Genomic DNA, 24,201 nt, shown 5'->3' with positions numbered 1-24,201 from the left:
TATATTACCATGCAGCTCATTATCATAGAGGCCGCGCGCGTTAACCCCCTCCCTGCCGGCCGCGCCCGCCGGGCCGGGGCCGCGCCCGCCGCTGGCACCGCCGCGCCCGCCAGCCCCCTGCCCCTGCCCCCGCCCGCCCGGACTGCCTCCTCCGCGAACTGTCAACAAAGGAGAATCAGGTTTGGCATCGGGAGGCCTCCGGGCTGCCCGCCCTGAGCCCAGCTCAGCCCGGACCCACCGGCCACCTTAAGTGGCCGAGGGGGGCAACGAAAATCTGCCAGGGCCTGGGGATTCTGGTGGAGGCCTTGTGAGCTCAGCTGGCGTAGACCCCTGTGCGTAGAGCTCAGGACGCCCGCAGAGTGGGTAAGGGCAGTGGGGATGTGCTCCCCCCACCTCCCCCACCCCCGCCTTAGCATCACCTGTCACCGCGCCCATCCTGCACACCTCCATCTTCATCTTTAATTTGAGTGAGGGGTGAGTGAGGAGGAATGGACTTTGGCAAATGCGGTCGAGAACGGGGCCTCAGAATTGGTGGGAGCAAATTTCCTCTGCTCGTGAATTTCAAAAAGCCAACAAGCTGTCAAATGAGGTTTGAAGTTGTTATTATTATTTTTCTAATGCAAAGGTGAGCTTTGCTCTGAAGCTCAAGCTTCCAGCTCTATTAGGGATCCTGGGCACCGGGCAAGCGTGGGGGGGACCGGCGGGGCGCGCTTTCCATATTCAGGCCCAGGGAGCTTGCCTGGCAGGGCAATCAGAGGTGGAGGTAAAATAACTTATTTTAATAACCTAAGGTAAGAGGTTTCTGGATTCCGGATGGCAATGCCTCGGTTGCTTTTAGGACCGTTGATTCCGTGCCATAGAGTCTCAGCATGTCCGCAGTGCCTGGACGCGGCTTTCCGAAAGAGGCCTGCAAGCTAGACCCCGGTGAGTTCGCAGGATCTGCGTAGTCCCTGCTCGCGATTAAAGCACAGGCGAGTTTACTCAACATGTTCAAGTATTCGGATAAACTCCATCTACTGCCCTCTGGTGGCCACGGTCCTCAGTGGTACAAACAGGAAAAAATAAAAAAAAATTTAAAAATCACTCCGGGGAGCCCTGGAGGGAGTCCATGAAATTCTCTGAGCAGGAGCTTAAGAAAAGGGGTGGTGGTAGTTGGAAATTTAGACTCACTGGTGGCCTTGCACGATCGTGCATTCAACACAGTGTACAATATGTGTGTAGGAAAATCTAGGCTTTCCTTCATCTACAGAAATGAACTAATTTCTCAGAAGTTCTTTCATCATTGTAATTAGCTGAAATTTGTCTCCCTGTGACTTTCACTGGTTATTCCTGGTGGTGTCCTGTGGAGCCACATAGAATCTATCTAAGCTGTTTTCCCTGATCCATACCTGCTTTTTCCTTTGAACTACTTTAGCATTTATTGTTGGCACCCCTCAGGGCAATTATCATAAGTTACCCCATATTATTATTTATTTCTCTTTATAAGTAGGTCTTGTCTCCCCATCCAGACAGTCTTGTCTACCCTCTTATCCGAGTAGCCTGCATATAAACCATAATTTATTAAAAAATATGATTTGAAGAAGATGCTAGAAGATTTTAGAAAAACATTTCTCCCATTTGGTCGATACATGGAACATCAGTCTGGCCAACTACACCCAAGACAGCCAGTGGTAGGGTTGAAAATATTCAACTGATAAAGCTTGAGGCTGAATATTAGGACTTTCTGGTTCTACATCAAATGCTGTGGGACCCTGGAAAGGGGTCACATCTCTTCCCCATGTCTCAATTTAATCACATCTTGGGAAGATTATAATATAATATGAGATATAATATAATATGAGACAAAATTTAAATAATTGTCTCATAACACCTCCCCCACCTGTGGTCCAGAAATAAATCCTAGGATGAGGAGCAAGACAGGATACAATGAAACGGACTCCTCCACCCATCCGGTCCTTCATCCCTCACCTCCTCATGCTTTCCAAATGAAAGGAGGGAAAGAGAGAGCAAGGGAGAGAGAAGACACGTGGAAGAATACGTTGTAGGCAGCATAACACAATATCGCCAATTTTCCACATTGTCACTGAGCACGGTCTAAGATCTGAGTCTTGTGAGGTTTTGGGCGTCAGCATAACCACCAGGAGAACACTAATTCAGTCCACTGAGCCATACCCTGGCTGAAGCACGCTTAACATTTCTGGACCTCTCAGTATGTCCATCTATGAGATGGGAATTTCTACCTCCAATCTTCCCATAGTTGATGGAGTTAAAATAGATCTATGTAAAACCATTGGAAGAATTAATAGCATCATTAACATGGAAAGATCTGTTCATATTTTTAGTCCCAATAGGCTAGAATAAATATGGATCTTATTAGTTAAGTACATAATTATAACGATATATTTTGGGAATAAAAAAAGAACAACTCAAGTTCATGGTTTGTATCTACATGTAACATCCTGTGAAATAATGACAATATACACAAGCTTTGGGTCTTTCAACGTGCTCTGCTAAGTGCTTCCCTTCAATCACTAGGTATTCATTCATTCATTCATTCACTCCACAAATATTATTTATTGACAATACGTTTGTGAAATTTCTTTCTTAATGGAATTGTATACCTCATTATCTTTTCACCTACTTTTTAAAGAAATCATGCTAATAATCATGTTAATAGGCTCCATACCCTTGGACCTGTCTATGTCTTCGTGGAACTCAAGTTTCCTGGTGTTTCTCTGGCCTTTGATGTCTTCTTCCTCATCCCGTCCAGCTGATGTCAAACCCATCACCCCTGGGGACTCACGGAGACTCTGCCAATGCCTTGAAATACATCCTTATTTCCACAAGGACAGACGGTCCCAGCCCAGCACAGTTCTGGGCAAGTAGTGGGTATTTAATAAATACTTAGCAAATGAATGAATAGGCGGCTGGATGGCTGGATGGCTGGATGGACGGGCATCTCTTTGTCTTGTGCCAATTTCCCATCTTTGGAAAATCCTAATAAGTTCAGCAGGGTTCTCCTTCACCCCAACCTGCCCACCTTGGCCAGTGGCGGTGCTCCTGAAGCCTCACCCCTGCAAAGTCATCTGTAGCTCCTGCTCCCTGTTATCCCACACCACACCCCCCACCTGCCACTGCCTGTTCTTTGCTCGTCATCGGACGGGGGACTTGGGGATAAAGATCAGACAAGTGGAAGAGGATGAGGCAATAGCATTCTAGAAACGGGGCTGGGTTTTTTCTGGGAGAAATGAGTAAGTATTTCTCCTGCAGAGGGCAAGTGCGGTTGAGCAGGGCTTCTCAGGCTCCAGAAAGCAAGCCTCAGACTTTGGGGAGACGCCTAAAAGGCCCAAAAGGGCAACCAGCCGATCCCCAGAGGGAGTCCTTTCTCTGCCACTGCAGCAGCTCCAACCCCGCAAATAGACGCCAGCGCAGTAGCCCCTCAGATCCCGGGAGTTATTTTTGGTGCTGGAAGCCGGCCATACTTTGGCAGGCTTTCAGCATGAAGTCTGCTCCCTTTCAGAGGTGGTGGGGGGCGGGGGGTAGGTGGCAAGCCATCCGCATTTTGCATGGGAAAGCTGCCTGTGAGTGTGTGTGTGTGCATATATTTAAGGTGCCTGGAGTGGGATGGGGGCTGGGCCTGGGAGGCAGCGTGACCTGACTGCTGGGGACAGAGGTCAGGGCCTCCTGCTTGCCAGTGTCAACAGGGGACATTTGGGGGAGTGCATGGCCTATAACCAGGCTTGCATTTAGCTCCCAAAGCTGCCGCCAACTCGAGCGGTCTCTACTCCAAATGCGTGTCATCTTCCAGTCGCCCTCACCCCGAGCCTTCAAGGCAGGGACACGTTCCTCTCGTGGGTGGGCCCCTCTGTCTCCCATCCTGTACTTCACCTTCACCCAGTGGACCCTGGTCCCGGGCTCCTCTACCCCCGCATTGTTAGGAACAGAGGGATGGGTCTGACAGGCCATACGGGAGTACGTGGGCCAAGTCCCGTGCCTGGAGGAGAGGCTGCTGGGATGCCAGACTGGTGAACCTCACACCAAGCCGTGGGGACACGGGCCCAGGACACAGCCACGGGGCCCCTGCTCCGGGATTCTCAGGACCATTCATAAAGATGTCACCCCCCTCTTGCGTCCCCTCTTATCCTTTCACAAATCCCGCTTTCCTGTGTACTTTAAACAGTAGCGAGCCTGTTAAGGCTCCAGATCAAACAAGGCAAGATTTCACTCCTTTCTCGCTAAACCTCCCACAAGCGGAGCTTACCTCCAGTCCCGTATACCTCGCCCTCTTTCCCGAAGCCTCTTCCCCTCCCCCATCCATCTAGTATGCTCCTCTGGGAGGACGTTATTCTCTGTGAGGCCCAACCAACTGCAGCCTAAACCTACCTGAACAATACCCTGGAACAATCCACAGGAATCAGAACGTGCAAGGTAAGGGGTTTTAGGTGGGGAGTCTGGACTGCTGGGCTGCAGGTGTGGAAGGTGAGGGCTGCGTGAAGTCCTCTGCTCGCAATTTTGGCTGCTGCTCTGTGCCTACATTGTGAGTCTGTGAAAGGGCCCTCCTTCCTTATTTTTTTCTAAGAGATTCAAAAAAAAAGAGGCACTATTTATTTGGTCCTGTAATCTCAGGCTAAGCTGCTCTGTGACTCAGTTTCCCCATCTCTGAAGTGGAAATGCTATTCCTTGCCTTGTATATTCTGCTTCACAAGAATCAAATAAGATATTGGCTGTGACTCGGAGAGAATTATGCAAGCATATGGGGAGGTTGCCTTAAAATCTAGAAGCTCCTTCCAGAGCCAAACTTACTTCTCTGCTGTGGTTATCTACAGTTCATTCTCTTGTTCGGTTTTCCAGGGAAAAGTAGCTGGGCTTAGAAATATCCTTCTGCTTATTGGGGCGCCTCGGTGGCTCAGCCAGTCAAGCACCCAGCTCCTGGTGTTGGCTCAGGTTATGGTCTCAAGGTTGTGAGATCGAGCCCCGTGTCAGTTGTGTGCTCAGTGTGGAGTCGGCTTGGGATCCTCCCTCTCCCCCTGCCCCGTCTGTGCTCTCTCATTCTCAAATAAATAAATAAATCTTACAGAAAGAGAAGGAAATACACTTCTGCTTATGAGGTGGCTTCTTCGTCTCCCTATTACTCCGGGTCTCTTTCCCTACCATGCCTCCACTGGAAAGTGCTACAGAGCAAGAGAGATCCTGCCTCTTACCTTCCCCTACGGAATCATAAAGCACATGCACGTTGGAGCAGGCAGCGCATGTCCTCCCACATCTGCCAAGCAGGCAGAGTGTCCAAGGTGCCTCAGTGAACCCTCCCTTAATTGTCGAGGACTGAGAATGGCATGGACCCTCCCTGCCTGAGGTATATCATGAAGATGCACTTTCGAGGTCCTTCCCCGCTCAGTAGCCCTCACTTGCCAGGAAGCCCCACATTGAGCTCCCTGGCTCCGATGGCCCAGGTTGATTCGGGGGATACTTGCTCTCTAAGATTCAGCTGGAACTGGGCTTCCAGGCTTCGTGAGGATTCCGTCTGGTGGCAGGCACACTCAGGGCTGTGGGGTTAAGATTGGACGGAGGCAGCACAGTTCCTTCCTTTGGGATCAGAAACTTTCAGAACCAATAGGAAGCGATCATTTTGTCCAAGTTTCTTTCTTGAGGCAAAATGATACCTTCAGTTGCTTAAAATTATCTGCAGAGAATGACCCCATCTCAGCCACAGCGGTCAGCAGAAGACCCATATGATACATAAGCCTCGCCAATCTCAGCTTGCGGGGTGAGTACCATCACCCCATTTTACAGATGCAGAAACTAATGGCCAGAGAGTCAAGTCATTGGTCCCTAGGCCACCCAGGTAGCATGTGATGTGGTCAGAAGTGGAGCCAAGGTTGATCTGACATCCCTTTTCTCCAGTCTTGCTGTCTTCTGAGGAGGCAAAAGTGATGAGACTGTGGGAATCTGTACTTCAGATGCCAGGAAATGGGAGGCGCTGGGTTTCATCCCTCTTAGCTCTCCACTGCCCCCCGGGAGCCCCTGCAGGTTCATCCTGAGTCAGGGAAAGCTTCAGCCCTACTTACGGTCACGAGTGTCATCTTCTCTTACAAAGGAGAGCATGTTGTAGTTGTTATCGTGATTATTACAAACAATCATACTAATGAGCTCAATTCTTCCCCATTTTGCAAGACGTGTGTTTAACAATAAGAGCTGGCCCGGAGGAAAGAAGTTGCCAGCACGGGCACCTCTCTACTAGCTCCTGTCGCCTCTGCCCTGCACCAGTGCCACATAGGTGGCCATGCCCGCCTCTCAAAATAATGGGATAATTGGGTGCAACGCGTGTGACCCCCACTCCTTCCAGAGAGCCCGCCAGTCCGTCTTTGTGGGAACCCACAGGGAGCAGGGTGAGCAAAACACTGGTGTCTGCCTTTGCCTTGATTGCATTTGTGCCCTACAAACCCCAACAGAATTGAACTTACATCTCCTCCTAATTAGGGGAGAAAGAAAGACAAGAGCGATAGCAGAAGAATTTCTTCTTGCCTCGAACTGCAAGCTCTTCTGGGACAGAACATTACACTCCCCTTCTGTCTGCCCCCATCCTCCGACTTCTCTTTCCTGACTGACAGGTGGAGTACCTAACACAGAGCCCAGACCCTCCCAGGGACTGGAGCTGGTATTGAAAAGCCAGACCCAGCCCCAGGGTCCTGTCTCTGGTTTGCCAAAAGGTAGAGAAGAGCAGCCGCTGAGGGCAGTTTGGAAGGTCTCGAGCCAGACCTGTGGGGGCTGGTCCAGGGCCCTGCAGGAGTGGGGGTAGGTGGGACCTCACCCAGGTCTGGCAGAGGGTCAAGTCCATTGCCCCATGCAAAAACAAAGAAAAACATTGCTTCAGTAAATCAGATACCCAGCCGTCCAGGTGCAGACCCCAGTGCCTGCTTCCATGCTGTAAATTCAGAGCAGCAGGACCTGAAAAGGTCCGAAAAGAAATAATCCAGAAATGGCACAAGCCCTTGGCCAGCAGGAAACCACTGCATTATCACCGGCATCACCAACTGGTTAATAGGCACCGGAATAAAACTCTTTAGCCTTGCTTTTTGTCTTCTGAGTTTTGAATTCCTAGAAGGAAAGATCCATGCTTCTCCCTCAGTGTCAGTTTGTGAAATTGTCTCTTGCCGGGTGTCCCAGGTGGAGGATGACGCGGGAAGGAGGGGACAAGAACCGTTCTCTGCGTCCATCTTTCTCTTCTCACTTTCCTCCTTTTCCCCTCTGGGGTCAGAGCACCATTTTTGCTTGTTTTTGTTTTCTGGAATGGCTTGTGTTTATTTAGAATCACAGTGCGAATGAAAAGGCTGTGATTTCCACCAAAAGGCAGAGAGTGGAGCCTACTCTCTTGGGAGTTATGAGACCTGGGTTCTGAGCCAGGCCGGTTCTGAGCTTCTCTGGCCTTGCATGAGTCCCGTCCCTCACTGGCCCCGGTCCCCGCATCTGTGAGAAGCAAGAATGAGGCTCCATGCTCCCCTCTCCTAGCCCTGCCTCCCTACCGCCACTCCACTGCTGGCCTCGAAGGATGAAGGAAGGGCAGAAGATACGGGAAAGCCTCCTTGTAGTGGCGAAGACATCCCAGTGCCTAAAAAGTCAGCGAGAGTGCAATATAGGGACAGAACTGAGAAATAGGGTTTTGCCTTTGAGTTGTTTCGAGTGGGATGATTACTCTCTCTGCCGGCCTTTGATAAACTCTTCTGTTCAGGGCTCTGGCGTTATGAATCTTCCTGAGTCACGGGTGACTCCAGCCCCTTCGATCCATTCAGCCAACGATATTTCCTGATGTTTCAAAGGCTTGAGAGCCTCGGATGGTTGGGTATCGTATATTCACTCACCTCCTCTCTCCTTCCCCCACCGGCCTGGAGCCCCAGCCTCTTGTTTTTCTTGTGCAATTCCCATTTTGCGTTGTTCTGCAAGGTCCCTGACGGCGATAGGGTGAATCTCATCCCAGGCTACTGCCCTCGGGGTGAGGCAGCCCCAGGTCCTGGCCTCTTGGAGAAGGTGAGAGTAGAAAGCCTTCCTTGGTCTCTCGGGGACATCACCCCCCTCTGGTGGAACGACGGGGAACTTTCCTGGCTTCCATAGAGCTGGGCAGCCTGGCAGCCGCACCTCTTTCCTGTGCAGTTTTCAGTGTGGCTAATAATTATTAGCCTGTATTAATCACGACAATGGAAGAATTGCAGGCCGTTATTTTGAAATGATGGGCTCCAGTCAATGACTACTTGTGACAGCAAAGGGGAAACATCAGCTCCAGGGAGCCCCCATGTAAATGGGGGGGGGGGGTTGAATGAAAGATCAGGAATAACAGAACGTGTATTTAGTTCCATTTTCCTCCCTAAAAGGGCCCTGTCATAGTAATTTCCCCTTTCGTGCACCATACCTTGCCATTATTTACAACATCTTCTTGGGAGAATAAAACAGCAGTGCCTCCCTCATCTCCCATCTCCTGTTTGCTCCTCCCTCTCCTCCCCCCCACCCCCCCATCAATTGTGTCTCTTTCTGGAGTTTGGCAAACACAGCGACTTCCTCCTGCTGTGCTTTCAGTGGAGTTGAAATGAATGTGGTTCTAGTTATATTTTTCCCTTAATCATTCTTTTTCTTTTTTGCTGGAGAGCATTTTCAACGAAGCACAATCACAGAGGAACAGAATGTCCTGATGTTTGGGTGAGCAGCGTGCATTTCTTTTCTTTTTTCTTCCCTTGAATAAAAATAACACCCGTAACTATAATATCAGAGGATTTAGAGGCCATCTTTCAAGGTTTTTCAGAATCCTGCCCTACCCTTTGTGCACAGTCTATTTCTAACAACCCCTACCCACCTGCCCCAGGCATTCTGGCTCCCCATCAGTCCCTTGCAATCGCTAAGCTCATTTTATTCCCTGAACTTCTGCCCATGGGATTCCTGCCTTCTGGAATGTGTCATCATCCCCCTTCCCGTCCATCCGCCAGCCGTCCAATGGCTCAGCAATCTCCAGGATCTCCTCCAGACCCATCTCTTTTCTGCTATCTTGGCCAAGGGCACTTTATGCTCAGTGTATAAGAGTCCATAATTGTCCCTACCCACTGTAAGCTTGGTAGAGAAAGGCCACTTAACAAATGCTTGCTGAATTCCTGCCCTTATGGTATCTGCCTTGTTTTTTTTTTTTTTTTTTAAACCACTTTAGAGATGTTAGAGATCACCTTCTCTTAGAGAAGTTAACATGTAGATCACATGTCCGGGAATCGCAGAGAAGAGAGTGGAACTCAGATGTTCTAATTCCAAGTCCTGGGTCCCCTCTGCTCTGCTGTGCTGTGTTGGTGCTACAATCCACTCCGACCTCTTCTGTTACCCATCAGTAGGCTTCACTCCAGCACTTGCCTCCTCTCATTAGATTGCAAATTGCTTATGGGCAAGGACCATACCTTACGTTTCTCTTGTATCTTCCACTGGAAGTGAAAGTTATTTATCATCTGTTAACCACTTCCCTCCAACTTCTCTTCAGTCTGCCAGAGCCAATGGAAGGTCTTGGTTCTGATGCTGGAGTTTCCTGTGGACCCACACTGACGAACCCCCATGATCCATGTTCCTCACCAAGGCTGACTGCAGGAGCTGTCCAGTTCTGCTCCACGGATCTGGGTGTCTTCCATGCACGGAGCGAGATGACACAGGAAATGTCAGGAGGTCAAAGTTCTCCTCCTTTGAGGCATTAGAGATGCCTTGGGTTTCCCTGTTACACTGGCGAGGACAGCCATCAGCACCTCGAGAACCCTATTCCCCCTTGACTGATCCTCTCTTCCCCCTTGACTAATGAGCTCAGAAAAGATCCTCAACAGAAGAATATGCCAAACTGTTTTGCAATTTTTATATTCGCCTCATCCCGGGACCCGAGAATCACCTCTGTGCTTTGGATGAGTTTCAGACTCAAACTAACACCCACTTCCCTTACTGCGATAACATTTAACAGTTAACATTAATGTAATAATATAATATACCAAGTTTTCATGTACACGATAAGCAGGTAACCTAAAAAGATTGGCAAGCTCAGTTGTCGTTGCTAAGAGCAGAGATTTCAGAGTGGGTTTGATTCCTGGCTCCCGTACTGATGCCTCTTGGTCTCAGCAGAATGACTCAACTTCTTGCTGACTTCCGTCTCCCCCAACCATAAAACAGGAAAAGAAGTTGGACATCAAAGTATTGTGATGAGAGTCAACGGACAGTTGTGTAAACTGCAGGGTCTGGTGGAAGAAAACATGTTATTTACAAGGCCCTTGCTCTGTGCTGCCCGTGTCTGTCATTCACTGGTGGTGGCCTTCAGGTGGGGGGGAAGGATGGGAAGGGTTGGGGGACTAGCCTCATTTTCTTCCTCTGCGAAGCAAGAAGCATTGTGTCTGTCCTGATGCTCTTTGGTCTTGCAAAGAAAGTCAGGAACTTGGGTAAAACCGTTGCTGTTTTCCAACGAAACACTGAGGTTTAGGAGATTAAGTGCTTTGCCCAAGGGGATGCGTCTGATAAATGGAGAAGCCGGGATCAAAACAAGGTCTCGCCCCCCTGCATTGCTCAGGGAGATGCGGGGGCTGTCCTTCAAATCTTTGGATGATTCTATTTCCTTTTAGCATATGCCATCTTTACTTTTGGCCGTGGGTTCCCTGGAGAAAGGCATTGACGTTGCCTCAGAGCCATCCGGCTCAGGTAACTCAGTCAAGAACACACTGACCTTGAGACTGAGCCCACTCCGCTTCGTGGCTCCTTCTCCCCCTCCCACCACTGCCCTGGGAGATTTTGCCTCAAATGGCATTAGTGTGTGCTGTGGGCAGCATTGATTGGATTATCTTAATTGTTTGGGAAGGAATTGGGCTCCTGAGTCCGGAATCCCACTGGATAGCCCTGGGCGTTGGGGTCTGGTTCCTGTCCCCAGAGCCATCACCAAGTATGCAGTTGTTTTCACTTTCACGGAGGAGGAGGAGGAAGGGAGTGGTTGTGGGTGAGAACTTCATTGTGTGACAAAATCGGTCCCTTCCCAGAGGGAAGGAGAGTCCAGTTGGCGCTCTCTCTACAGGGCCCCATGGCTCTCACAGTTCCTTCCTTCTCATTTGCAGCTGTGTTTCCTTCCCTCTTATGATAGGACCGTTTGGAAATCAGTCCAGAAAGATGTTGCCGTATTAACTCCCAACAAAGACACCCCCACAAAGTTAAGACTATAGCTGTTGCAGTGGAAAGAGACCCTCTAGGCGATTCGGTCTGACCCTTTGTGAGTTTCCTAAAGTTGCCAGAACCAGGGACCATGAGCTGAATGACTTACAACAATTTCTTCTCTCCCAGTGCTGGAGCTCCAAGGGGGAAGTCCAGGAGTCAGCAGGGCCCTGTTCCTTTGGAATGCTCTAGGGAAGAAGTCTTTGCTTTGTCCAGCTTCTGGCTGATGTCCACAATCCTTGGCAGTCCTTAGTATGTAGCCATATCATGCCAATGTTTGCCTCTGTGTTCACACAGCCATCTCTCTCCACCCACGGATGTGCGTACGAGTGTGCGCATGGATGTGCACAATGACACCTTAGAAGGACGCCCCTCATTGGATTTGGGCCCACCCTCGTCCCGGATGACCTTGTTTTAACTTGATTTCATCTGCAAAGAACTTACTTCCAAATAAAGTCTTGACCAAGTAGGTGGTCATTCTTTGAGTGCATCTAATGATAAGGCATTTACCATCTTATAAATTTTGAGAGGCCTAGAATATATTACTAATACTCTTGGCACCTGTTATAGTTTTACAGTACCTTTAGCCTGAAAGATTCTTAAATTCTAGCCTAAATTTTCCTTTTGAACCTTAATCCAGTGCAAGGAATGATTTCTCCAAAAGCCTTGGGCAGAAAGCTTTTCTCTACCACTGACTGACCTCTTTTCCAAAGGCAATAGGCGAGCCGCCGGGAGGATCCTACCCCACGTCACAGTTTTGTGTGCATCCCCAGTGAGAGAAAGAGACCCAGAATAATCACAATAAAATACTCACGATTAGCATCCCTATAGGACTCTTGCCTTCAAAGCCCTTCGGCCCCCTTCTCTGGCATACATTCAAGTTCACCAGCATGCTTGTCCACCCCCTCTGGTTTCCTTCATCTCCCATAACCTCATTCTTGTGGACTGAATACATTTGTTGCCTTGCCTCTCACTGTAGAAGCCAGAGAGGCCAGAGTGAGCCCTGGATGTATGTTGAGACAGGCGATTGCATCTGTGTATGTATGCATGAGAGTGTGTGCGTGTGTGCATGTGTGTGTGTTCATGTGCACGCTCTCCTTGATTGAAAAGAATCTGTTGGGTTTAATTGATGCATTCGATTACCATGATGACTGCCTCCCTGGAGCTTTCCAAAATAGCCAGATGTACCAAGTGGACCCCCTCCAGTTTTAGCCTTTGGTTCAGACTGCGAGCTGGGGATAGGGAATGGTGAGGATTATGGAGATGGGCACAATGGAAGAAATCCCTAAGCCTTGTTTCTCTAAGGCTCAGCCACCATCTCCTTCCACCAGGACACCAATTAGACTATCTCTGGCCTGGAGAGCCCTGGATAAAAGCGAAAAGGCAGATATGGAGGAAGCAAGTGTGCTGTTGCTTCTGGGAGACCCCCTGCCCCCGACCAACCCACCTACCCATGGCCTCTCTTCACTGCTAGGATGAGCAAGGAAAATCAAACGGGAGAGCTCATCTAAACTTATTGTAGGAGGAGGGGATTTTCTCAGCCCGCTGGCTTCTTCCTCTCAGCTGACACTGATTGTCACTCGTTAGACACCCGCCTGGCCATGGTTTTTGTCCCTGAAGCCCAGAGAAGAGTTCGAGGGTCTGATTCCTGCCTTCTCCATAGTCACAGACACATTACATTAACCCGCGTGGCTGTACTAGATGTCCGAGACTCTACGCAGTTCCGTTCATACCAGAAGGCGTCCTCTGAACTTGGACTGTTAGTGGGAATGAGCCGAGAATGGATGGGGTGTACAGACAGCCAGGGAAGGAAAAGCCTGATGGCAAAAGCCAGGAAGGCAGGGAAGTTGGATCCTAGTCCTAGCGCTGCCTTTAACTGCCCTTTCTGATGCAGGCCACAGTTGTCTCACCTTAGGGATTGGACTTGATCCCTAAGATCCCCTCTGGCTTTCAAGTCCTGCCTGGGGACGGATGCTCCCCGGAAGGGATGAGAAGCCCTGTGTCATCTCTGCCCTCGGGTAATCCTAGGATTGGTAAAGGGAAGCAGCTGTTTTGCTAAGAGTGACAGAGCTCTGGGCCTGAAGATCACAAAGCCAGTTTCATCCTAGGTGTTGACAAACTGTGCGACCTTCAAATGTAATTAACCTTTCCATACAACCAATTCTCTTCGAGAGGCCCAAACCCACCCTCCATCCGTCTTTAACTTTTCTCGGGAGAAAATCTTCAAGGTAGATGGCTTGGCTGGCTAAGTTTTCCTTTTGGCACCATCTCCAACAGCAGAGGGGAGGATCAGCCGAGAAGTGACCCCTCCAAGGGCCTTGTAGGTGCTCCAACAGGGCATTTACGCGAGTGGCCGTTGGTCGACGGCTCTCAAGCTGGCTAAAAGCAGAATCATGGTTTGTTATTTAATCCACATTCTTGGTGATCACTTTTGGCGATTCTGATTCAGTGGGTCTTGGATAGAACTTGGCAACCTGTACTTTTAAAAGTGTATTGAAAAAGTGGCATGGGTAATTTGGATGCTTATCCAGGGCTAATAAGCACTGATTTATGCATTCAATTCAACAGATTTTCATTGTGGCTCTGGCTGTGTGGGATATAAGAGAAAAACGCGTAAGGGCTGGTCTGGCCTTGGCTTTCTAGGAAATCCTAGCAACTTTTGCTACCGAGAGGGGCAGACATGAATGCTACAAACTCTAATTAGGTAAAACTTGGGAACCAACCAGTTAGAATTGAGACGTGAACAGTCAGGATGGAGGGTGGCCGTAAACAATCTGTGTGACCATATCAGTATATTGCCAGCAGGATATATTTCTGGCTGTAATCGATTTGATGAGTACTCTATTTCCGGGTGGTGTGGGCTCAGAAGAATGATATTGGAGTGGAATCTTGAAAAATGAGGAGGATACAGATATATCTTTGTATCTATTTAGATTAAAGTAATTACAGAAGGAGAAACCAATAAAGGATAGATCATAAAAATAACATGTGTACCTTTAGAAAGAGGGAGAGAATAGAGGAGGCCAGGATAGGCATGACAATTCTTTGAATAAATCATGTTTTATAGATTTGTCTTTGGAATTATGTAAATATTTTTACATAATCTTAAAACAAAATACAAAAAAAGCAATCCCTAAAAAATTTAGAAAGTAAAATGAAAGGAGGGGATAAAAAAAAAAAGAACTTAAATGTATATCCAGTTGGAGCATAACCACACCAGGAAAGTATTTCAAGTAACTTAAAACAAGGGTGTATTTTTTATATCCCTAGTGGGACATGCCCTAAGTACAGAAAGAACTACAAAATGAAACAAAACCTGGAGCTATTTTTTGCAGCTGTGTTGTTGGTGGTGGTGTTCTATTGTTGTTCTGAGGCTGTAGGTTTTGTGAGACTGTACCATTGTTTTATGTGTATGTGTTGGCATATAAGCAATTATATGCATATTATTGAGATCAGGGATTTTTATTATAGGAGAAATGACATACTGATGTGAGATTGTTGAGGAGAGGAAATACCTGTGGTTCTGCATCTGTCTTGGAAATATTATTATAACATCCCAGTATATATTATCTTTTAAAAAGTACACGTTTAGTGGCTCTCTGTATGGAAGAGACTTAAAAAGAAATGAACAAATTCGGTAGCACGGAACAACCCTCGTTCCTAGATTATGTTTTCTAAATACCATTTTCTCTTAAAAGGAAACAAGATTTCTTAGAGAAATGGCTGATGCCAAGCCAGTGCAGGAAATATACAAGATGAGTCCCCCAAATCTTGTCATATCAGAAATCAAGCTACATATGAAACATCACTGGTGTCCCCATTTCGGAAGGACTCAGGATCCTACTAGATTAGATTCTCACTGACCAGAGATGGGACAGCTTAGACATACCAGGATGGATAATAACTGCAAAGGGTTGAAATTCACAACAACCACATTCATATTCATGAGTTCATAATGATAGGTCTCTCGGTCATTGGAGGAACTATCTCATCATTTTTACGTTGATAAGTAAAAGAAAAAAAAATCAAGCATTTATCCTGTTTCTCATCTATGGTCGGTATTTCAGGTCTATCAACTAGACGAGGGGAAGTTTCTCTGTATAAAAGCATTGCAACCAACAAAGAAGGACACACGGAATTAGAATGTAACCATTTTACAGCCCCTAAATAGGGTTGCCAGATATAGTGAATGAACATGCAGGACTCCCAGTTAAATATAAATTTCATTTGAACAACAACTAATTGCTTAGTGTGTGTGTGTGTGTATATATATATATATATATATATTTGGGATATACTTATACTAAACAATTGTTTGTTGTTTATCTGAAATTCAAATGTAGCTGGACATCCTGTATTTTATTTGGCAACCTGACAATGAGTAAATAAATGTAGATAATGATCATTGATATTGCTAACATCACAACAAAAGGACCAGCCAGACACTGTGAACCTTCTCATAGAAATACATAGCACGGCCTGTGAAGTAATTTTGTCAAATTATTGAACCTGAATCAATCAAGCCTGCAGATCTAACTATCAATTTACAGGAAATACAGAGGGACACAGGAACATGTTAAATGATATGCAATCAGCAAAATCCAAACTGTCAGAAACATTATACAGCAAATGGTCTAATCTCCAGACTAAAAAGTAACAAGGGGAAAATGGTCGAACGAAAGAATTGAAGGGGAACCTATAAATTAAAAGAGACTTAAGAGACATATCAACCAATTGCAAAGTGTGGACCTTTCCTCGTATCATTTGCAACAGAAAGAAAGAGAGGGAGACAAGAGAGACATAGATAAGACCAAGATTAAGTTTGGTATTATAGCCTTGTTTGTATATTTTGAGGGGAGTATGGTTATTGATTTTTCAGAAAGTTCCCCTTTTCAGAGATACACACTGAAATAATTTAAGATGAAATATGAATTCTTTCAAAACACTTGGGGGGAGAGATGAGGTGGGTGGCCTGTAGAGAGAGAAGAATGACTACTTGTGGATCACTGTTGAAGCTAAGTGAGGCATTCATTGTACTACCTTGATACACGAGGGCTTATTATGCTGATATTTATGCTTTTGTACATACATAGGAATATTTATTAAAAAAATTTTTTTAATTTTTTATTTTTTATAAACATATATTTTTATCCCCAGGGGTACAGGTCTGTGAATCACCAGGTTTACACACTTCACAGCAATCATCAAAGCACATACCCTCCCCAATGTCCATAATCCCACCCCCTTCTCCCAAACCCCCTCCCCCCAGCAACCCTCAGTTTGTTTTGTGAGATTAAGAGTCACTTATGGTTTGTCTCCCTCCCAATCCCATCTTGTTTCATTTATTCTTCTCCTACCCACTTAAGCCCCCATGTTGCATCACCACTTCCTCATATCAGGGAGATCATATGATAGTTGTCTTTCTCTGCTTGACTTATTTCGCTAAGCATGATATGCTCTAGTTCCATCCATGTTGTCCCAAATGGCAAGATTTCATTTCAAAAAAAATTTTTTTTAAATGAAGGGAATCTCTGTTGCCTGATTCAGTGGGCTAGCAGGATCTAAGTACTTGATCTATATTAGTTCATTTTAATTTCACAAAGACTCAAAGAGGTAAGTATTATTTTTATCTCTATTTTACAGATGAGGAACTGAGGCAGGGAAGGTCAGATAAGTTGTCCAAGGTCATGTAGGACTAAGAGGGGGGTCGAACTCCAAGCATTCTGAGCCCATGAGCTTAACCATCAGTCATCCCCTAAACTGGCAAAGTGGTTTATGTGCCTTGGTATGTAGTTAGCCCTTGGGGGGATGCCAGCCTGCGCTCCCCGGCATATTGACCTGTGCTCTTGGCAGTGATGTCCCGTTGTTGGTGTGGATTATGCTCTGTGGGCATTCTAGCTTGAGACTGGCCATTTGACTTAAACGGGCTTTAAGGTGGTGTCTCATTATGAGATTCTATTGTTCTTTTTTTTTTTTTTTTTAAGATTGTATTTATTTGAGAGAGAGAGAGCATGGGGAGAGACAGAGGAGAGGGAGAAGCAGACTCCCCACGGAGCAGGGAGCCCAACACAGCGTTCAACCCCAGGACCCTGAGATCATGATTGAGCTGAAAGCAGGTGCGTCCCAAGATTCTATGGTTCTAAGTAGTTTTCGTCCCGGTGAAAGTGAGTCCTGAGTATGATATGCCAATTCTTCACCTCTCAGAGCTATGGAAGCAACTGGGAGAGAAACCAGGAACCCAGGATGAGACCGCAGCAGGGGAGGGAACTCACCAAACCTGGAGTTCCTCAATAAGGTCCCATCTGTCCCTTACCTGGACCCTCCCCTACAGAAGGCAGTGTGCCAATCATGTGCCCTCTGTTCTCCAGGTAAGCTCATTGGCCTAAATATTTGCAAAATGTTTTCTTCAGCTTCTGGGTATAAACATGGTTTCCTTTATAAATACCCGCTCCTTCCCCAAGGAAATCATGCCTGCAAGTAGTCTGATTTCCAGGATTGCAAGTCCTCCGAGTTGGACCCAACCTTCCCCAAACTGTCGTCTTGCTGAGAGCTGACATTCAAATGTCTCCCCTTGAAGAATGGAGCCACATTTCTTCTATACTCAGCTCTCCCCTTTCACCGAGTACCTGTAGCTCTTTTGCCTCATGAACCTGCTAGAGTAGAAGGATTTGGAGGTCACAGTCAAAGGAACTGGACATGCGGGCCACATAGCAGGTCCCTGAGCTTGTTACAGGTGCATTGACTTTATCAGTTTACAGGAAGGAAAGATGGGTTTATATGCAAGTCCCCCCCCCCCCCCCCCCCGATTGGGGACAGTCCCATGGATTGGCTGACACATATGTCCTATTTTTCAGAACTATCTTTGGAGCTGCCAAGAGTCAATTTCAGCTCTCTGTTTGGATAAGATGGAGGTTTCAAAGGAAAGTTTTCCTTGGCAAAACCTATGTCTTGGCTCAAATAGTCCAATGATGAAAATACCCAAGACCAAAGACGAGGCAGGGCTGCTTCCAATTACTGGGGTTGAGCTCGTTGGGAATAGGTCTCATGACATTCCTTGGGTTGGAAGCAGACAGCATTTTGATTAGTAAGCCAGGGGAAAAAGAAAAAGATCATTTCTCTGCTATTTGGTGGACTTTCCCAATTATGGAAAGGTAATTCAAGTCTTTGGTGATTTTGGAAGTCTTCCTATTGGAAAATTCCCTTGGATATTTGGTGCTGGTGTTATTCTGGAGCATCAGGAGTCTGGAGAGTTCTGGAGAAAGTGAAGTCTGAGTCGTCCGAGGACTAGAGAGGACATCAAAGGGCCCGTAGAGATGTCTCGCTTGGGACTTGCCCACATGCCTCAGAAGTGAGGTCCGGCTTCTCATGTGACTTGAACTCATTATCAACAAAAGAAGAGCAGTCTGGGATGCCGGCAGAGCAAGTCAAACATCTCCTCAAGGCCAAGAACCCAAAGAAGTTTGAGAAAAGTCAATAGAAAATGAACTCAGAAGGAAGAAGGGTGGGGAAGAATGAGAGATCCCTCTTTCTGGATGGCAAGCCCATGCTTTTTTTTTTTTTTTTTGGTTTGGCTGATGATCCTCAGCCACTGATAAGGAAGCTGATGCTGTCATTCTAGGCAACTCATTTCATGCAGGTCGGGGTTGGAGGGCACTTGCCTTTTGATCCATAACACCACCCGGCACTCCTTTCTGAGTGTGATAGTTGCTGAGGCATTTGGATGGAGATGAAATGAGGAAGCTTTGACTAAAATAACTCGTTTCCATTTCTTAAAGTTTTATTTCTTTTCTTAATTTGCAAACTGCTTCCTGTGGGTCAACCTCTGCCCATGGATGGCCCCCTCTTCCTGCCCACGCCCCCAGTGTCCTCAGAAAGATGGTCTAGACCTGTCGGTTTTCTCGTTACCATTTATGGGACCCTGGGCGAGCCTCAGCCATCTCAGTTAGAGAGAAGGGATGCAGTTCCTTAGCGCTTTTCCCAGTAGGTGAAACTATGCCTCATGAGCAAATGGATGGTCATCTTGAATACAATCTGAGATCTATGTTCGACTGACGCAGTACATATTTGGACACAGTTCTCTGGGTCCCTTGCAAATGGAATTGTTCAGATGAGCTGTCCTGACACTTTCACACAGGCCATGAGTGGCTTGACTCTCAGTTGATCACAGTTCCCAGCTCTGCCCTCAGAGCAGTGGCCACTTACCAACATTTCCAGTGACGATCTCCTCACAGGTTCTGCCATCTAGATAAGAAAAGGGAGGGGGCCTTCTGCCTGCCCCTCTCCAGAGACCAGACTTCCATGCAGAGGGAGGTGTGGGAAGGCAGAGAATCAGCAACTTAGAGTTGCTGGAATCCATCCTACAAGGACAGTCCCATCCACAATACTCTCTCCCGTACCTTCCCTAGCCTTCCTCAGGCTTTCTGCAGTAGAAGAAAGTGTCTGTTAGGAACCAAACGCTAGCAGGGCTGAGAAACTTCCAGTTTAATTTCCTGAAGGAACACAAGAAACAGCAGGGTTGTGACAAAACACTCCTGGGAAAGATCTTTAAGGCTGAGGTCCTTTGGACACAGATGGGAGTGGGCGAAGGCAACAGGCCAGGCTCTTCTCACCACTAGTGTGAAGAGCCCACCCATCCTGGCAGCACATTCCACTCCTTCCTCCCTCCAGAGGCCAAGGGCACCTTCCGTACCACTTTACCTTTCCCTTTATTCTTCTCTAGGTTCCAGCTACGCAAACTGTCCGCTTGATCAGGACGTCCTCGCCTCAAACTGAAGACAACTTAATAAAGTTGATTTTCCACATTTGGAATGTCCCTTCTGTACCATTTTGCCAAAGCTCGCCCTTGCCTGTTCTAAAATCTAGCTCTGCCACATCTCCTTCTGGAGCTCACCTCACTCCTGAACACCTGCACCGACCTTAGGGCTCAACCTGTCACAGCACCATAAAAAGTCAGAGCTGGGTGGCGTTAGAGATTACTCAACTGTCTCATGTTCCTTTGGGGAAACTGAGGCCCAAAGTGGGGAAGGAATTTGTGGGATTGTGAAATGAGAGAGTGGTACAGCCGTGGTTATAAATCAGACTTTGTACCTCCTGGGTGAGGACTCTTTCTTCTGTGTGAACTGGTCTTGTTTCTTTTTATCACGCATTTCAGCCACATCCCCATTAATCTCTAAACTTTCTGAGGGCTTGTCGCCCCTCTTTTTCATGTTAGGGGCTTTGCTGTGGCTAAACCAATACCCGACACGTTCGGCACATGACATACTACCTTATTTCATTCTGTCTTCGTAGACACTCTCCAGCAGCAGCAGAGATCTAATTGATTCCCCAGAACACATGACGAAACTTTGATGCAGAGAATTGGATGGCTTATCTGAGGACATCTAGAGACATCAGCTCACACGGGAGAACAGAAGGCCCTGGTACCAAATAACAACGCAGAGGACGAAACTGATTGTTACCTAACAAGACCTGTAGCCAGGGGAACTTGGATGCTCAGAGAGGATGATGGGGTTCTCATGGTTCAGTGCTCTGTCTGCTATTTCCCTGTGGTTCTCTGCTTGCCGGATGCCTGATTCAGTTGTACTGTCTTAAAACGGGCAATGCTCGGAGGCATGGCTGGGTCAGGAAGAAGGGGTTGCCATTAGCCCTGATTATTTAAGCAAATTCTAATTCTTCTTTCCTAGCACCCCGACTCTCCCCCCCATACCCTATACGCTTGCCACGGGCAGAATGTCTGTGGGTTCCTAAGGGAATGCTGGGCTCCCAGACAGCGGGGCTTTCCGCCCCTCCCCCAACCCTCCCCATGTGGGCTGTGGGGAATGCAGTCACATCATTTGCATTTATCAGGGAGAATATACCGCCTTGTCTGTAGCCTTTAGTCTGACTGAATTGCTTTTCTGCTTCATGAGACACACAGCGCGCCAGCCCAGTGCTCCTCTCTCCTCTTTACTGCACCAGCATCGGCGCAACCCACTTTGCTCTCCATCGCATTTATCATATTGATCGTATAAGAAATAGATCATAAGCAGAATGAAATTACCGAATGCAATGATCTGGGGCATCCTATGGACCAGATCAATCTTGGGGCAGCCAGGAAAAAAAGTCCCTTGCTGTGACGTTTTCCAAAGTTGATTTTCATTGCAAATAGAAATTTCCATCCGCTGAGGTACCCAGCGGGGTCGGGGGTGGGGCAGTACAGAGTGGCAGAATAGGAGCTTGATAAGCCTCATAAGGCTCATTCATTAGGAAGGAGACTTCCTTAGCTGCCACTCCCTTGAAATGGATGTTTGAGGCTCTAGTTGTAACAATATCCATTTTCTCCTGCTTATCTCTCATTCTCCAAGTTGTTCTTCTTGTGTGTGTGTTTGGGGCAGGGCGGTGATAACGGAAAAAGGTAAGATTCTCACTTATTTAGAAGACTGTCAAGGACCCTTTCTTATCTCCTGCGAACGCCTGGAGTGAGTGTGGCTGGTCTTTGTCAGCCTGGCCCCAGCCTGTGGGTGTGGAGTGTCTGTGGGAGGCTGGAGTTTTAACAGCACTGTTTGTAGGGGACAGTGTGGGACTTGTTTATTAAACCGCTTCTTGAAAACATAAGCTTGAAGCCCCCACCCCTCCCAGAACTGAGGCTCCAGACATGACCTCTGCCATAATAAGAACTTTCTCCCTGTCTGGAGACAAGGCTGTTGAGTTCAGCTGAGACTGGAAATCCAAGTGAACAAGGTCCCTGGCAGCCTGCCACCCCCTCAGACTGAAGCAGAAACCCACAGTGGGAATGTGGTCTGAGGCCCCGGTCACCCCCTTCCCACTGTGAAATCCATCCCCAGACGCTGAGACTCAGTGCTATTGGCTTTGGCAACATTCGTCATGCCAATAAACTCATTGAAATTGAAGAAACCAGAGGGGAAAGGAGAGCAGAAAATAGAAGGGGGTGAGGACAGGGAGAGGGGGTGGGTGTACAAAGAACAGCAGGGAAGAGGAGCTGCCCCCAAACCCTCCAGTGAGCTTAATGGGAGAGATGTCACGGATGCCGAATGGCTGAGTTCATGGAGAAGAGAAGGCACAGGCACGAGCAGACCCCCTCCCTACCCCCAAACCCACCTCTGTCTGCTCCCGATTCTGTTGAAGCTTCTATACTCATAGAAATGTCTCTGGAAAGCTTCCCATGACACAAATGGCCAAGGAAATGCCCATGTACACATACACACACACTCCACCACCAATGGGATAATGAAGGAGAAAGCACCATGAAATAGACCAACCATGACCATGAGGGAAATATACCAGGCCCTTAGGACATGTTTAAACCAGGGGAGACCTAAACTGCAGAGACGCTGGGCAGAGCCGGGTTCCTGCTAGCACCACCGTCCCCCACCCCAGAACTGCTCTGGAGCTGCGTTCTGTCCTGAATAGAATTCCTCGAGTTCCATAGTTTTCTAGAATTAGGGATGCTGCCTAGAGTTCATCCAGGCCAGCTCAGCATTGTTTTTCCTGGATATATGATTGCCTCTCCTAATTTAAAAAAAATTTTTTTTCTTTAAGATTTTACTTATTTATTTGAAAGACAGAGAGAGGGAGTAAGCACACAAGCAGCGGGAGTGGCAGGCAGGGAGAGAGAGAGAGAAGCAGGTTCTCAGCTGAGCAGGTAGCCTGATGCAGGGTTCGATCCCAGGACCCTGGGATCATGACCTGAGCTGCAGGTAGATGCTTAACTGATTGAGCCACTCAGGCACCCCTGCCTCTCCTCATGTTAAGGGCCCCCAGAAATGGTGGCCGCCATATTTCACAGCTCATGTCGTCAGAGAAGCCCTCTCATTAGCTGATACTTGACTGTCTTCCTCATCTGCCATGACTGAGCATAAGTACCAGCACCAGAGCCCCGGAGCCCCACCAGGACACGATAAGGGAAACTGTCCGGCTGCTCGCTGGTGTCTCCTGTCAACGCAACTCCTACTTCCGTCACCTCTTCCTCAGCCTGTCTGCTTTGGTGACTGTCTTGGCTTCCTGGCAGCCCTGCACTGTTCCTACGGCTCCCCTTCTTGCCTCTCGCTTCAGATGTTCCTCCACGGCTAGCAGAGAGCTCGCTTGTCTGTTCCGTAAGCCTGCCTAATTTAGCCACCTACCTGCCTCTCTGTTCTAGAGATCAAATTTGAGACAAAGCACATTTGCTGGGTAAGGAGGGTGCGGAAGACCATTTGAGGAAATGGCTACTGATCATACATTAGCCAAAGTGAGGGCGGGAGAGAGAGCTGTGACGGAGAGGAAGACCACCTCTAGCTATGACTGTGATGTCTGGTAATCCAAGAACACCGAAGGGAGTTGCCAAGAACTTCTTGGCTTTTCGAAAGCTGGGTTGGGTTTGGTGGGATTTGATTTTGGAAAGTGGGTGCTCACGTAACTAAGGACCATCACTTGAATTTAGGAAGGGGCTGTTTACTTTTCAAAGAGAATTTATTTCATAACCACAGGTTATTCTATGGAATTCTTTTTTTTTTTAAAGATTTATTTATTTATTTAACATAGAGAGGTCACAAGTAGGCAGAGAGGCAGGCAGAGAGAGGGGGGGAAGCAGGTTCTCCCCGAGCAGAAAGCCTGATGTGGGGTTCAATCTCAGGACCCCGATATTATGACCTGAGCCAAAGGCAGAGGCTTAACCCACTGAGCCACCCGGGCGCTCCATGCTATGGATTTCTAATCAGCGGTCACATTCATGTTGCTATGTGTCATAAGATGGGTCAGAACCATGGGTTTCTCAGGGTAACCTCATCCTGGCTACGGACAAGCATGGAGAAGCAATGCCCTCTTGGCCGAACTTGGCCACACCCATGTAGATACACATATGAAAATGACACTTTGCAACTGAGGGAGGGAAGCATCCTATCAGAGACTCTGTGGTGAGTTGGAGAACCTGTGCCATGTGTAAGAGGACAGCTGTGGTGTTTGCTGGGTTTGAGCCAGCTGAGAAATTATGTGGGCTCTGAGACTAAATAATACAAAGGGACAGGGAGCAGGGTA

At 47.6% G+C, this 24,201-nt stretch overlaps 1 long non-coding RNA gene across 3 annotated transcripts; it reads left to right on the top strand.

Annotated features, from left to right (window-relative positions):
* Positions 1-54: 54 nt before the first annotated feature.
* On the top strand, positions 55-22,652 carry LOC131814781 (uncharacterized). Of its 3 annotated transcripts, XR_009347453.1 has the most exons (5): positions 55-363; positions 839-924; positions 17,175-17,306; positions 17,395-17,558; positions 20,479-22,652. It is a non-coding gene; the product is annotated as an uncharacterized LOC131814781 (long non-coding RNA). The 3 variants fall into 3 exon arrangements; XR_009347451.1 differs by lacking the exon at positions 839-924; XR_009347452.1 differs by lacking the exons at positions 839-924; positions 20,479-22,652 and adding an exon at positions 19,910-20,405.
* Positions 22,653-24,201: the final 1,549 nt, after the last annotated feature.

Source organism: Mustela lutreola, chromosome 14 (genome assembly GCF_030435805.1).
Source record: "Mustela lutreola isolate mMusLut2 chromosome 14, mMusLut2.pri, whole genome shotgun sequence".
NCBI lineage: Eukaryota > Metazoa > Chordata > Mammalia > Carnivora > Mustelidae > Mustela > Mustela lutreola.
Note: the sequence above shows the minus strand (reverse complement) of the source record. Positions and strands in the feature narration are given on the sequence as shown.